Source organism: Echeneis naucrates, chromosome 2, assembly GCF_900963305.1.
Source record: "Echeneis naucrates chromosome 2, fEcheNa1.1, whole genome shotgun sequence".
NCBI lineage: Eukaryota > Metazoa > Chordata > Actinopteri > Carangiformes > Echeneidae > Echeneis > Echeneis naucrates.
Window position 1 is genome coordinate 8,024,735 of NC_042512.1, and position 13,749 is coordinate 8,038,483.

Sequence of the window (13,749 nt, forward strand, 5' to 3'; positions counted from 1 at the left end):
AAGGTTTGGATGAGAGAAGAGTATGTGACCATGACTGTCCTGTGAGCTTCATTCAAAATATGACATGTCCTCTACCACTGAGCTCCATCCTCTTTGGACCTTTACTGAACCACAGAGGCTCTGAGCTACTGCAGCAGGTGAAAAGACAAACTGTTTCATGAAGCCTCCTCTCTGCTCAGGGGTGGATCACTGTTTTGGGTGGAGTGGAGTTACTGTTATATGTAGTCACTATCCCACTAAATCAGAAGACAGAGGTTCCACCGGGACTTGAACTCGGATCACTGGATTCAAAGTCCAGAGTGCTAACCATTACACCATGGAACCACAGGGGTCTTTATCAATGTTCCAGTGTCAAGGGATGTCATTGATGGAGCCAAACTGTCTCCACTTCTTATATGGTGAATGTGTGTTCTTGTGTGTTTTTTTTTTTCTTTTGCAAGAAAATGTAAAATAAAATAAAACTTAAAAGTGAGCTGAAAGAAAAGGAGCAGTTCTGTGTTAAGTGTTGATGATGACTTTTTGTGTGTGTGGGGGTGTTTTGTTTTGAATTTCTGATCTTTGTTGTCCATAAAGAAAGGCATTAACAAAGCCCCACCTGTCATGTCTCTGTTCCCCACCAGTGGGGTGGAGCCCACACTTTAAGAACGGCGGCCCTATAAGCATCCAACAGCATCACTGAGTCACTGAGCACAGTGACAACTGTACACATTACTGGAGAAAGTGATAAATTACATTCAGCCAGTGTGTTAGAATAGCAGGAGGGTTTTGATCCATCAACCTCTGTATTATGGGCCCAAAACACTTCCACTGCTCCACTCTGCACATAGCAGGCTGTGCTGCAGTCTCTTCTGGATCTGTGGGTTCAAATCCTCTGTGCTGTGCTGTGACCAAGCTTCTTTGTCTGAGGGCCCTCTTAGAAAAGATCCTTACTGATGAATTTGTTTTGCTTTAATTCACATCTGTCCTCATCCTCAACTGATTCCTCAATTAAATGTTGGTAGAAAATGTTGGTTTGTTTGGCACCTTGACATTTCCGAAATAGCTTTTTATCTCTCATTAATTAAAAAAGACAGTCCTCTAAAGGACACACCACAGGTACTAAAATCCAGGATTGAACCAGAGACTCTACCAACTGAGCTGTTTCTGCACAGCACACAGTGGAAATGACTTCTCATTGTTGCTTCCATGGCCTGGAAGTGGAACTAAAGGTGAGAAGCTCCAACTCACCACCTTCAGATTATGAGACCGACACGCTGCCTACTGCACCAACGAGGCCTGGAACCCAGAGTAAGTAAAAGAGGGAGATGGAGGAGAGCTGTCAGAGTTTCAGTATAAACATACATCATACAGCCCTGACCACTGTTGTATCCAGGCAGAGCTGACTGCTGCTTTTCATGGAGAGCAGCTGAGTTTTACATTCCAGAAAATTGAACCCAGGCCTCCCGCCTGGAAGGTGAGAATTCTACAGATGAACCACCAATGATGACTGACCACCACTACACCATCAAAAGACTTGAACACTTGTTGACGCATTGTTTTTTTTTAGAAACATGACAGCTAACCTAAGCTGATCACAGAGAGTCTCTTGAACGGCTCTTTAATATGAATGATGGGAACCAAGTCACACTTTCAGGCCCCCCTCCTTTTTTTATTAGTGCCTCGGGTCCCTCTGTGCCATCAAATAAAATTTTGTGAAGGATAACAAAAGTAAGACACAAAAGGTGAACTGTGATGGCAGTAATCAAGGTGTGAACACAGTCGTGCAACTCTTCAGGGAAATACACAGAACAGTCTGTCTTTTCTGGACATGTTTGGTGTGTAGCACAACACAACTACACAGCTCAGCTACTTGTTGACTGACAAAAACAACAGCAAGCCATATCTGAGGCTCTAACTCAGATATGCTACAGTTATTCCTTTCTGCATAAATGATTTTCTTTGGGGTTGTCCTGTTCAGAAATTCAGTAAAAAATTATGATGATTTGCTATTTTAAATTTGTACAGATCAGCTACAACAACACAACCCTAATCCCTAATCACTGCAGTTAACAGTCCTCTCACCATATGCTAACGGTCCTCGTGAATTTAAGAGGATCGTTGTCTGTTCCTGATGGACTAAATGTGTTCTTCATTACAAACCATTACCAAGACCATTGAAACCGCCCGAACAAAGTAGGCAGGCAGCTGTGGGAGTGGTTTCATTCAGGTATAAGATAAATTCAGGTAAAAGCCTGAAAGGGAGTCCATTGGAACGATGACACAACTGGAAAGTTGCTGCAAAGACTCTTGAGGAGAAGATCCTAAGTGAGGTAAAAATTAAAGCTTAATGTGACTTAATCAATTCAATTGCTCTCTTTTTCCACTTTCAGTGTTAATTGACAAAAACAACAGTAAGTCTTGGAGCCATGTTTTCTTCAGATCTAACTCGGATCACTCCAATCAGAGACACTGATGAAGTCTTTGTGCATAAGTGCTTCTCTTTGGGGTTGTCCTGGTTTGAAATTGGACAAAAAAAAATGAGGAATGCAACTCTGTCTTTTATTCAATCACCAGTACAACAAGTTTTATCATTTTATCAATTGGGGGTTGAGAAAGTAGTCTGAAAGTCACAAATGTTACCTTAACTTGAGCACTGACTTGACTGTTGAATTCAGTAAGTGCTACTTGTTGGAGCAGTGTTGACTGACAAAGACAACAACTTCTTCTTAGAATACAATACTGATCATTTCAAATAAAAAGACGGAAGACTTCCTGTTGTACAAGTGCTTCTCTTTGGGGTTGTCCTGGATGGAATTTGGACAAAAATTAATCCATTTCGTCAGATCAGCTGAATTAATGCATTTGTCACCAACGTTTCCCCAACTGAAGCGCATATTTCTGTTCTGAGAGCAGTAAGTGCTATTAGTTGGGGTGATGTTGGTGATTTCAGAGGTCAATCACAAGTCAGCAAGTTTTATCAATGATATGGAGGGTGGAGGGTTAAGAAAGTAGTTAGAAAGTCACAAATGTTACCTTAAAGGGCAAATTGCAGGTTAAGGACCACATTGAATCAATGTTTAAAAAAATAATATAGGAAATGTTTTGATAAAGTGTCTCATACTGATAATATCCGTATATTTGCTGCACACAAACAGGACTGATGGTCTTTTGTCCCTCAGCTGAAAGGTGAACAAGGTAAAATGTCCACAGCAGAAGTCCTGCGGGGTTTTGTCACAGACAGACTCGCCGCCACCTCCCAGGAGATCTTAGCGGCCGTGGACAGAATGGTAGCCGGATATGAGGAGGAGGCTTCGGGCTTCAGGCAGGAGATCGACCGGCAGAGGAGCCAGCTGGAGCTGCTGCAGCCCCGAGTCCTGATCCACAAAACGGGTCGGTTGTTTTTATGAGTGAGAAAGGCTGAGGACTGTATTTGGCAGATGTAGAATGAAGCAGCTGGAGGAATAACTGTGTTCATATTGTAGCTAATAAAGAGGATTCATTATTGAATCGTTTCCTCCAGATGTTCAGCAGCTGATGGTGAAAAAAGAGGTTCCTGCTGAGTTCACCTCCAGTCCGGATCCGGAGGATTCAGAGAGTCCAGTCCTTAAACAGGAACAGGAGGAGGACCAGGTACCAGGACTGGAGGAGACCAGGAACCCTGTGAGGCCGTTTCAGGTGAAGAGTGAGGATGAAGAGATGAATGAACCGGCCAGGAGCTGTGATCCACAGAGTCCTCTTCAACCAGATCCAGATCCAGAGGAAGAGGCCTCAGACTCCTCTGATACTGAAATCAGTGAGAATGATTCTAATGAAACCAGAGTGGCCCAGTCAGATGTGAAAATAGATGAAGGTGATGTAAATGTTAGAAAATGTGACAGCAGTGAAAAACCATTCAGCTGCCATGAGTGTGGGAAAACGTTTAAAAAAAAAGTGGGATCTGAAGAGTCACAAGGTAGTCCACACAGGGGAGAGACCCTTCAGCTGTGATGTTTGTGGGAAACATTTTTTGCAGAAGGCCCATCTTAGGTTTCACATGGTAGTTCACTCAGAAGAGAGACCGTTTGGCTGCTCATTTTGTGGCAAAAGATTTAAGCGACAGGATATTCTAAAACTACACATGGTAGTCCACACAGAAGAGGAACCCTTCAGCTGTGATGTTTGTGGGAAAACATTTAAACTAATGGAAAACCTTAAAAAACACATGGTAGTCCACACAGAAGAGAGACCCTTCAGCTGTGATGTTTGTGGGAAAACATTTAAACTAATGGAAAACCTTAAAAAACACATGGTAGTCCACACAGAAGAGAGACCCTTCAGCTGTGATGTTTGTGGGAAAACATTTAAACTAAGGCGAAGCCTGAAATCACACATGGCAGTCCACACAGAAAAGAGACCCTTCAGCTGTGATATTTGTTGGAAAAATTTTAAACTAAAGGCAATCCTTAAAATACACATGAAGGTCCATACAGAAGAGAAACCCTTCAGCTGTGATGTTTGTGGGAAAACATTCAAACTAAAGAAAAACATTAAACCACACATGAAGGTCCATACAGAAGAGAAACCCTTCAGCTGTGATGTTTGTGGGAAAACATTTAAAGAAAAGGGAATACTTAAAATACACATGAAGGTCCATACAGAGGAGAAACCCTTCAGCTGTGATGTTTGTGGGAAAACATTTAAACTAAAGAAAAGCATTAAACCACATATGAAGGTCCATACAGAAGAGAAACCCTTCGGCTGTGATGTTTGTGGGAAAAGATTTAAACTAAAGAAACACATTAAACCACATATGAAGGTCCATACAGAAGAGAAACACTTCAGCTGTGATGTTTTTGGGAAAACATTTAAATGAAAGAAAAGCCTTAAAGTACACATGGAGGTCCATACAGAAGAGAAACTGTTTGGTTGTGACGACTGTAAAGAAAAAGACCAAAGTTTCTGACTGCAGGATCTTTGCTGGTTGACCAAAAGTAAACTGTAACTTGATTGGTCTTTGTTTTTTTTTGCTTTGCTTTGTTGTTTTTTTTGTCCTCGCTCATTTGGGTCAGTGACATATATACCAGAAAAAAGTTTTTTTTATAGTTTGGTGTAAAAGGAATTGAATTTGTGTATTATTTTCTAAAGACATTTAGAGATTGTTGAATACAGACCTAATTCAGAATAATTCTACGCAGAACAGCAGGTTGCACAGAGCAGCCTCTCTGTGTCAAACTTTTTTGTGTTCATGTTTTTGTTTATTGTTCATTATTTTCACACTTTGGTTCCATTTTTTCTTGTCTCAATCTGATGTTCTTTTGATTTAGGCTCCATGAGTGTGACTGAGTGTTTTTTTTCCATTTGTGTTTCCTTCCTCGACAATAGTGTAATGGTTAGCACCCCGAATGGCTGCACAAGGCTAGCTCTTTGTTGGAGGTGAAGCCAAGTGACTTCAACATCCCTCCCTAAAGCCAACACGGGCTTCATTTGGACTGTGCTCACCAACAGAGTTGCCAGATTGGGCTTCATTGGGCAGACAAGATGAGAATTGGGCTGCTTGTGAATACGTGTGCAGCTCTTTGTTTTAATATTGTCAGCAATGTTACAGAAAAAACTAAAAGCACATTGTCCAAAAAAAGATTTATCTCAGCTTATTCCCCACGCTGTTGGTCAGTAGCTTGGAAGGCAGCTATGCTGACCACGATACCACCATCACATGAAAAGAACATGAGATTTAACAGATTCTCTCCTTGTGAATCAAGGAGACTAGACCAGAGACCTTCCATCCTTGTTTCTACACACATAGATTGCTGAAAGTGACACTGCTTCCGCACAACAATAAGTTCTTGGGTTCAGTTCCTGGCCTGGAGCTGCATGTAGGGTGGAGCCAGGTGATCAGAATGAGGATGCAACTTTAAGGAGGAGATTGAAGTTGTTCTTTGGGTATTCAGACAGGAAGTGTTATTTCTCCTACCATGTAGCATGATTCTTGGACATCAGGAGTGAAGGCAGTAACTCCAACAGTTCATCCAACATGACCAGGACTGTGGCAGCAAAAAGAAGAAGCATGAAAGAAGAACATGTTGTGACAACAACAGACCGTTGTTGGCAGGATTTGAACCTGCAATACAGACAAACCAGGTTCAGTCCAAATAGTTCCAGTTTTGTTGTTGCTTCTGTCTGCAGAACTCAAAGGTATCTGGCAGGACCATGATTGCCTTTTGAGCTTCATTAACAGAGTGCACTCTACTGTGGAGGTCATGACAAAAAAGTGGGAGGAGTCTTTGATCTCTGTGATGTCATTAGAACCTTTGTGACATCACAGAATCAGCATCTCCTTTGATGGTTCCTGATGGAACAGGAAAAGATCGGATCCTGATATAATCTTTTGAATCCACAAGTATGCATTTCTTTGTTTGTGTGTTAAAAAGACACAGCACACTCTCTGACCTTCCTGTGCAAAAGGCCACTCAAGGCAGAACCACTGATCAGTCTAACATTCAGACCACATCTTTTTGACAACAAACATGACGAGGTGGCCGAGTGGTTAAGGTGATAAACTGCTAATCCATTGTGCTCTGCACGCGTGGGTTAGAATCCCTTCATCAGCTGTGTTCTGCTCACCTTCGTCTGTCCAAATATTCTTTCTCTTGTCATGATAACACTGTGAGAGATGTGAATTTGAAGCCTCCACTGTGGGACTTTGGAGAAGTGGATGGTGAACAGAACATCCAGCATTAACAGGGGCATCCAGCTGAAATAGCTCAGTTCCTTCTTCAAATCTTCATTTTTATTATTCAGTATGTTTTGCTGTGTTTGAACTCCTTAACCCAAAGGTTTCATCAGACAGATAAGTGTTTTAGCTGTCACAGGAGCTCAGAAGCCATCTGGTTAGCTAAAGTTGCTAAAGCTACCACACCATGCAGGGGATGTAGCTCAGTGGTCGAGCATACCGCACAGCTGGGGCAACTGGCAGTGGTGGGATTTGAACCTACGTCTCCGAAGAGACTGGAGCCTAAATTGAGCACTTCGGAGTCCCATATGGTCTAGCGGTCAGGATTCCTGGTTTTCACCCAGGCGGCCCGGCTTCGACTCCTGGTATGGGAATTTACTTTACAACAATGGACTTACCACGAGCATGTCCTGTCATTTTGATGAACGTCTACCACTGATCTACATCCTCTTTGGATCTTTACCACCATCTTTACCATCTTAACCACTCGGCCAGAGTGGCTGTTCTGGAATCCAATACTCAGAGTTCAGGGATAGACTCAAAGCTCGTTGAAACTCCTACCTGGAAAACCCCCAGGTGCATGATAACATTTTTATGTTAGGGGCTCAATCACCTGCATTTTTCAATAAAAAAAGCTTTCTCTGACCGGGAATCGAACCCGGGCCGCGGCAGCGAGAGTGCCGAATCCTAGCCACTAGACCATCAGGGAGTGTGTGGACAACAATACAACCATTTTTATGGACTTAACTTCCATCAAAGGCGAGCATTTCAAATCAGAGCGGGTTTTTAACCTGACGCAGCTGTAGCTGGACAGAATGCCGCACATCTTTCTCCCCTCATGTATCGTTGGCCATTCTCCACTTAAGATGTTCCATCTGAGGCCAACTTTCCTGGTCTGTGTCACAGGACACACTGTCCTATCAAAGCTAACATTAACCACCACTGCCAGTTTGTTTCTTGTCAATGAAAACTAATCAGCTAATTCAGGCATTTTTGGGGCACATTCATAAGAACCAACAACAACCCAAATCAAATGTCCAATAAGGTGGACATTTGAAGGTGAAGGACATTTGAAGGTGGACAGGTTTCAAAGCTTTTTCGAGAGTTCAAAATAATTCAATTTTTCAATCACCTGTATTTTTCAGTAAAAACTCTTTCCCTGACCGGGAATCGAACCCGGGCCGCGGCGGTGAGAGCGCCGAATCCTAGCCACTACACCATCAGGGAGTGTGTAGACAAAATACCTTTGTCCCAAAACTTTACAGCAGTAAAGGTGAAAGAAAATCTGTCCTTTCACACAGTGAAGGTTCCAATGTGAAACCGTAACCTGTAGACAACCTGTTTTGTCCACTCCACACGTGTGAGCAAGTGCAAACTCTGAGCCTCCATGTGATCTTATCAGATCGTGGTCATTGTGTATTGGAATGACTGGACTCACTTTGATGGGCAAATTTTTCAGCTTCTGTCGTCAGAATGGCTGAGCGTTCTAAGGTGCTGTGTTCAGTCCTCGCAGTTCAATCCTCATCGGTGGTTGCGTTAGTCTTTCCATGTTGCAACAACAACATACATACAAACGTAAATGTTACTGAGTGTTATTTTCCCATTTGTTTTTACTTCTTCTACGATACAGACGGTTTCAGACAACAACTGCAGAGATGACCCTTTCAAACCCACGCCTCCAGAGGAGACTGCGACCTGAACACAGTGCCTTGGACCGCTCCATCCTGACTGTTTTTGTCAACCAGTGGAGCCCCCTGCTGGTCATTGGATAGACTGCAGGTGGAAGTCTCAGTACTTCTTAACCTGCTCATAACCAGGCAGTGTTCTGCTGGGTAAGTTTGGGTCTAAAAAAAAGAAACTACTTATCGCCCAACATGGGGCTCGAACCCACGACCCTGAGATTAAGAGTCTCATGCTCTACCGACTGAGCTAGCCGGGCTGCTAAAGCTGCAAAAAATTATCCTAAAAATTCATTCATATATATTGCCAAATCTTAACAAAGTTGAATCACACTGAGTAACAAAAGGTAGTTGTCTCGTTGGAGTAATCCACAGACGGCCAGATGCTCCAGCTGAGGCTTGAACTCACAACCTCAGCATCTCTCTGCAGGTTCCTGTCCACCATCCTTTCAGTTATCAGCCAAACACACTGGCTCATTGCCCCACAGAGACTTAATGACCAGCAGCTGTAGTTACACTATTTAAACCTCAGCTAGTTTCATGTTGGTTCAAACTGATGTTAAGATATTTGACTCTAGCAGTCATTGTTGGTCGATGTATGCTGGATAAGAGAAAGTAGATTAAACACAGCACGTCTCTCAGTGGGCTCCAAAAGACCACTGAGCCATCCTGACATGTGTGTCCAGCTGCCAGTCTCTGATGAGGAACTGCAAAAAATCCTCCAAAAAATTGAAAAAAAAACACAGACTATTATGTGTATTTCCTTCTTCAAATCTTTATTTTGGTCATTTAATATGTTTTGCTGCATTTAAACTCCTACAGTTGTGAGCTTCTGAGAGACTCTGTGGCGCAATGGTAGCGCGTCTGACTCCAGATCAGAAGGTTGCGTGTTCAACTCACGTCAGGGTCAGATCATCTGTTTGCACTTTTGGTAAACGCTCACATACTCTGTGGTGGAGCAGGACGTGTTTTTCTGATGATCCATTTAATTTCTTCACATCACATTTCACATCAATATTTCCCATTATTTTAGATGGACACACATCACCATTTGATTTTATTTCAGTTTATTTTGAATATAAAAAAAAAAAAACAAAACCCAAAAGTCAGCAAGTTTTATCAATGATATGGAGGGTGGAGGGTTTAGAAAGTAGTTAGAAAGTCACAAATGTCACCTTAAAGGGCATATTGCAGGTTAAGGACCACATTGAATCAATGTTTAAAAAAATAATATTGGAAATGTTTTGCTGGAAAGTGAAGGAGGTAAAATGTCCACAGCAGAAGGGGGGCAGATCATTGGACAAGTCATATGTAGGGCTCGTCCGGGATTTAAACCCGGGACCTCTCGCATCCAAAGCGAGAATCATACCCCTAGACCAACGAGCCCTTGATAAGGTTTTTTAAATTATTGAAAAAATGTTACTTTTCATTCTGCTCTTTATTCAAGCGTTCTTTATTGACAAGAAAGATCCAACATTAAGAACAGAACAGCTACACACAAACAAAATAATGATGAACAGCCCTTCAAGAAGGGGGACCAGAGGGTGTGTGCCAACTACAGGGTCATCATGAACCTCCGTTTTGGGTGGTGGTTGGATGTTATTGGTTTTTCTTAATCAATATCAAACTAAATAATGGCAATAAAGGTTGCAGACCCCTGATCGAGGGGTATGATTCTGACTTTGGGTGCAAGAGGTTCTGTGTGTAAATCCCAGAGGAGCCCCTCATATGATGTGTCCACTGTCTGCAGTTCCACTATTCAAGTGTCAGTAAGTTAGACAACATGAATTCAGGAAGGCTTCTCTGACTTCAACAGGTTCTGTTCAATGTGCTCTAACTGCTTATAAATGTCCCACTGGATCAAAAGCTTTGAGCTACGGTAGGCTAGCTAGCATGGTAACCATGCGCTCTCCCACTGAGCTACATCCTCTTGATAGTTCAGCAGCTTTAGCAGCTTTCTGATGCTCCACTGATTTCAAATCCATCGCCTTAACCACTCAGCCACAACAACCGCGCGCAGATCAAAGACTCCTCCCACTTTTTCTCATGAACTCCACCATAGAGTGCTTGCTGTTAATGAAGCTCCAAAGGCAATCATGGTACTGCCATCACTTCCTGTATTACAGCTTTTGCTTGCAGTCTCTGGACAAGAGAGACAGTAGTTTTGTGTTTGTTGCTGTGTGGAGCAGATGGAAATTTGGTGATTACCATTTTTTTAACAGGAGACAAACTTTGGTAAGAGTCAGGATGGTCAGGCACTGATGTTGGCAACATAAAACCAAGGGCTCGTCCAGAATTTGCCTTAATTCTCACCCAAAGCGAGAATCATACCCCTACCCCTGTGGACGCGAAATGTTGTAGTGAAATGTTGTAGTGTATTATCAATGCTCTGTGTGAGATTTTTGATGACTGAAAAGTCATGAGACTGAAAACCTTTGGGTCCATGACGAGGTGGCCGAGTGGTTAAGGTGATGGACTGCTAATCCATTGTGCTCTGCACGCGTTTGTTCGAATCCCATCCTCGTCGGTGTTCAGCTGGCTGTAGTCTGTCTGAGTTGTACCCTGCTGTTGAGCAGATTGGATGGCTCCGTTTCTGCTTTATGTTCTGTGACGTCACTCTGGTTAATGAGCTATTATAGAAAAACGTCTTCTCCCCCGTCAGTCAGATGTACAAAGATGTCCATCGGAATTTTAATGAACACAGGGCTTCTAAGATACTGCGACAGGTGAACCACCAATCTGTCTGATGACACCACTTGGATGAGAGGCCGAATGTCATTTACAAACAGTTTCTACTAACAGTTAGTTGAGGAATCAGTTGAATGAGGACAGATGTGACTGTCAACCTGTCTATCAGACCCAGTACCAACTAGCCTCTTTAAAGAGAGCTTTTAATTTAATAGAGCCGTTCATTCTAAATAATACCTTGAGACCAACAAGCCCTCAAGGAACACACACTGAGGAAGGGGGTGCAGCTCAGCGGTAGAGCATATGACTGCAGCTCCGAAGGTCCCCCAATCAGATTTGTTTCTCTCTGGTGTAAAACATGTTAAAACTGAAACAGTGAAAGGATTTTCTATAAAGTATTCCACGTAGGAGTTCAAACGAATTTTGAGTCTCTCCCTGAACTCTGAGTTGATTTACTCTGAGTATCTGGTTCCAGAATAGCTGATCTTAGTTGGTTCAATCAACTCTGATTATGTTCAGCTTGAGTTGCACACGTGCACAACCTCTATCAAAGCCATCATCTATGGAGTCCTGTCACCACGACAACCGAGAAAAAAAAATCCAGTTATTTCAACCCAGTGGAGTCGAAGGTCTTAATGCAGGCCCATGGAGAGGATGAGCAAATGTTTCACCGAAAATGTAACACCGCTGAAATCCTTTCACTGTTTCACTGAAGTCCACAGCAGTCTGCTCAGTTTTTTAGTATTGTGACATCATCAGGTGATGGATCAAAGGCAGCACCTCTTCAGACTCACACTTCACTTCAAACCTTTGAGGAAGTGGGACACAATTCTGAGGAGCACAAAAGTTCACTGAGAGACAGACTCAGAGTTTCTGAGTTTCTGAGTTTCGCTGCAGTTTGTCTCTGAAACCACGTCTGTGTCGGTGAACACTTGTATGTTTCAGGAGGGGGAGGGGGGTTTGGCCATGCGGAATTTGTTTGGGCATGTCAAAAGTTTTTCACAGATTTGAGTTTAAATGGAGGAACCAGACACCTGAAACACCTCCTGTGTGGAGAAACTGTCAGGGTTTGGATGAAAGATACACTGTTTGGTTCTGAGCTGATCATTAATAATCAATGAATGGTCAATAAGCTTCTCAGCTGTTCTGAATGGTGACAGTGGGGCAGCCTTTGTGTTTACATCTGAATCAAATTTGATTTTGGAAATTCTTCAAAGCAGCTTCAAAGGAGGAGTTTCATTCTGTGAGTATTGTTACATCATCAGGTGATGTATCAAAGGCAGCAGCTCTTCAGACTCACACATCACTTCAAACCTTTGAGGAAGGTCATCCTGCATTCACACCCCAGCAGAGCTTCACTCTCAGTGGAGTTCCTGCTCATCACTGAAACAAACCATCACTTCCTGTATTACAGCTTTTACCTGCAGTATCTGGATAAGAGGAACAGTAATTTAGTGGTTGGTGCTGTGTTTAGCAGAAGGAAATTTGGTGACTGACAGGTTTTCACGGAAGACAAACTTTGGTAAGAGTCATAACAGCGTGTGACGTGTTCTCTCCTCTTTTCCTTTAGACTCCATACAGGCTGTTAACGATGACTTTTTTTGTGTGTTTTTTGTTCTAAATGTGTGTTCAGCATCAGTACTGCCAGTTTCTCTGCAGTTTGTCTCTGAAACCACGTCTGTGTCGTGTGCTCTTCATAGTTGTGTGTCACTTTCTCAAAGGTTTGATGTCGGTATGCACAATGTATCAGCTGATGCTGGTAATTCTGTAACATATCAGCATCAGTCCAATGAGTAAAACGGCCAATATCAACAACCGATGTTTATTTCTGTGTAGTTACCGTTTGTGTGTATGTTGCAGGAGGGGGAGGGGGATTTGGCCATGTGGAGTTTGTTTGGGCATGTCATTTGGCATGGCATGGCATTTCACAGATTTGAGCTTAAATGGAGGAGACTTGAGCTCCCTGCACTCTTGTTATGTTCTAATATGTCTCTGACTCCACCTGAAACATTACGGTCTTCCTGTATGATAAATGTGCTATGCTACATGATGATTGCCAAACAAACACCACATGGCTCGTTGGTCTAGGGGTATGATTCTCGCTTAGGGTGCGAGAGGTCCTGGGTTCAAATCCCGGAGGAGCCCATCTGTTGACCTTCAGTCATTAGTGGTGTGAACTGTTACACTATGGAGCTGTGTGAGGTTAGTTGCAGTATCTTGGCAACTGAAGCAAGAGCAATGGTAGTTTTGTGGAATCCTCACTGACAGATCATCTGGGAAATGACTGTACGAGCCAATGAAGCTGAACAGAGAGGCGATCCCTGATCATCACCTCACAGAAGAAGCACGTCACATGTTTTTCCAACACGTTCTCACTCTCTATTGTAGAGGAAGGAAACAAAACACTCAGTCACACTCATGGAGCCTAAATCAAATGACCATCAGATTGAGACAGGAAACCTCAAAGGTTTGGAGGAGAGAAGAGTATGTGACCATGACTGTCCTGTGAGCTTCATTCACAATATGACATGTCCTCTACCACTGAGCTACATCCTCTTTGGACCTTTACTGAACCACAGAGGCTCTGAGCTGCTGCAGCAGGTGAAGAGACAAACTGTTTCATGAAGCCTCCTCTCTGCTCAGGGGTGGATCACTGTTTTGGGTGGAGTGGAGTTATTGTTACTTGTAGTCACT

The 13,749-nt window shown here is 42.9% G+C and overlaps 8 non-coding genes across 8 annotated transcripts; 3 read left to right on the forward strand and 5 right to left on the reverse strand.

Annotated features, from left to right (window-relative positions):
• Positions 1 to 252: 252 nt before the first annotated feature.
• Positions 253 to 324, reverse strand: trnaq-uug (transfer RNA glutamine (anticodon UUG)). Its single transcript has one exon. It is a non-coding gene; the product is annotated as a tRNA-Gln (tRNA).
• A 6,666-nt stretch (positions 325 to 6,990) lies between these two features.
• Positions 6,991 to 7,062, forward strand: trnae-uuc (transfer RNA glutamic acid (anticodon UUC)). Its single transcript has one exon. It is a non-coding gene; the product is annotated as a tRNA-Glu (tRNA).
• Positions 7,063 to 7,325: 263 nt separating this feature from the next.
• Positions 7,326 to 7,397, reverse strand: trnae-cuc (transfer RNA glutamic acid (anticodon CUC)). Its single transcript has one exon. It is a non-coding gene; the product is annotated as a tRNA-Glu (tRNA).
• A 446-nt stretch (positions 7,398 to 7,843) lies between these two features.
• On the reverse strand, positions 7,844 to 7,915 carry trnae-cuc (transfer RNA glutamic acid (anticodon CUC)). Its single transcript has one exon. It is a non-coding gene; the product is annotated as a tRNA-Glu (tRNA).
• Positions 7,916 to 8,554: 639 nt separating this feature from the next.
• trnak-cuu (transfer RNA lysine (anticodon CUU)) lies at positions 8,555 to 8,627 on the reverse strand. The gene has a single exon. It is a non-coding gene; the product is annotated as a tRNA-Lys (tRNA).
• Positions 8,628 to 9,205: 578 nt separating this feature from the next.
• trnaw-cca (transfer RNA tryptophan (anticodon CCA)) lies at positions 9,206 to 9,277 on the forward strand. Its single transcript has one exon. It is a non-coding gene; the product is annotated as a tRNA-Trp (tRNA).
• Positions 9,278 to 9,681: 404 nt separating this feature from the next.
• trnap-ugg (transfer RNA proline (anticodon UGG)) lies at positions 9,682 to 9,753 on the reverse strand. The gene has a single exon. It is a non-coding gene; the product is annotated as a tRNA-Pro (tRNA).
• Positions 9,754 to 13,128: 3,375 nt separating this feature from the next.
• Positions 13,129 to 13,200, forward strand: trnap-agg (transfer RNA proline (anticodon AGG)). Its single transcript has one exon. It is a non-coding gene; the product is annotated as a tRNA-Pro (tRNA).
• The last annotated feature ends 549 nt before the right edge of the window (positions 13,201 to 13,749 follow it).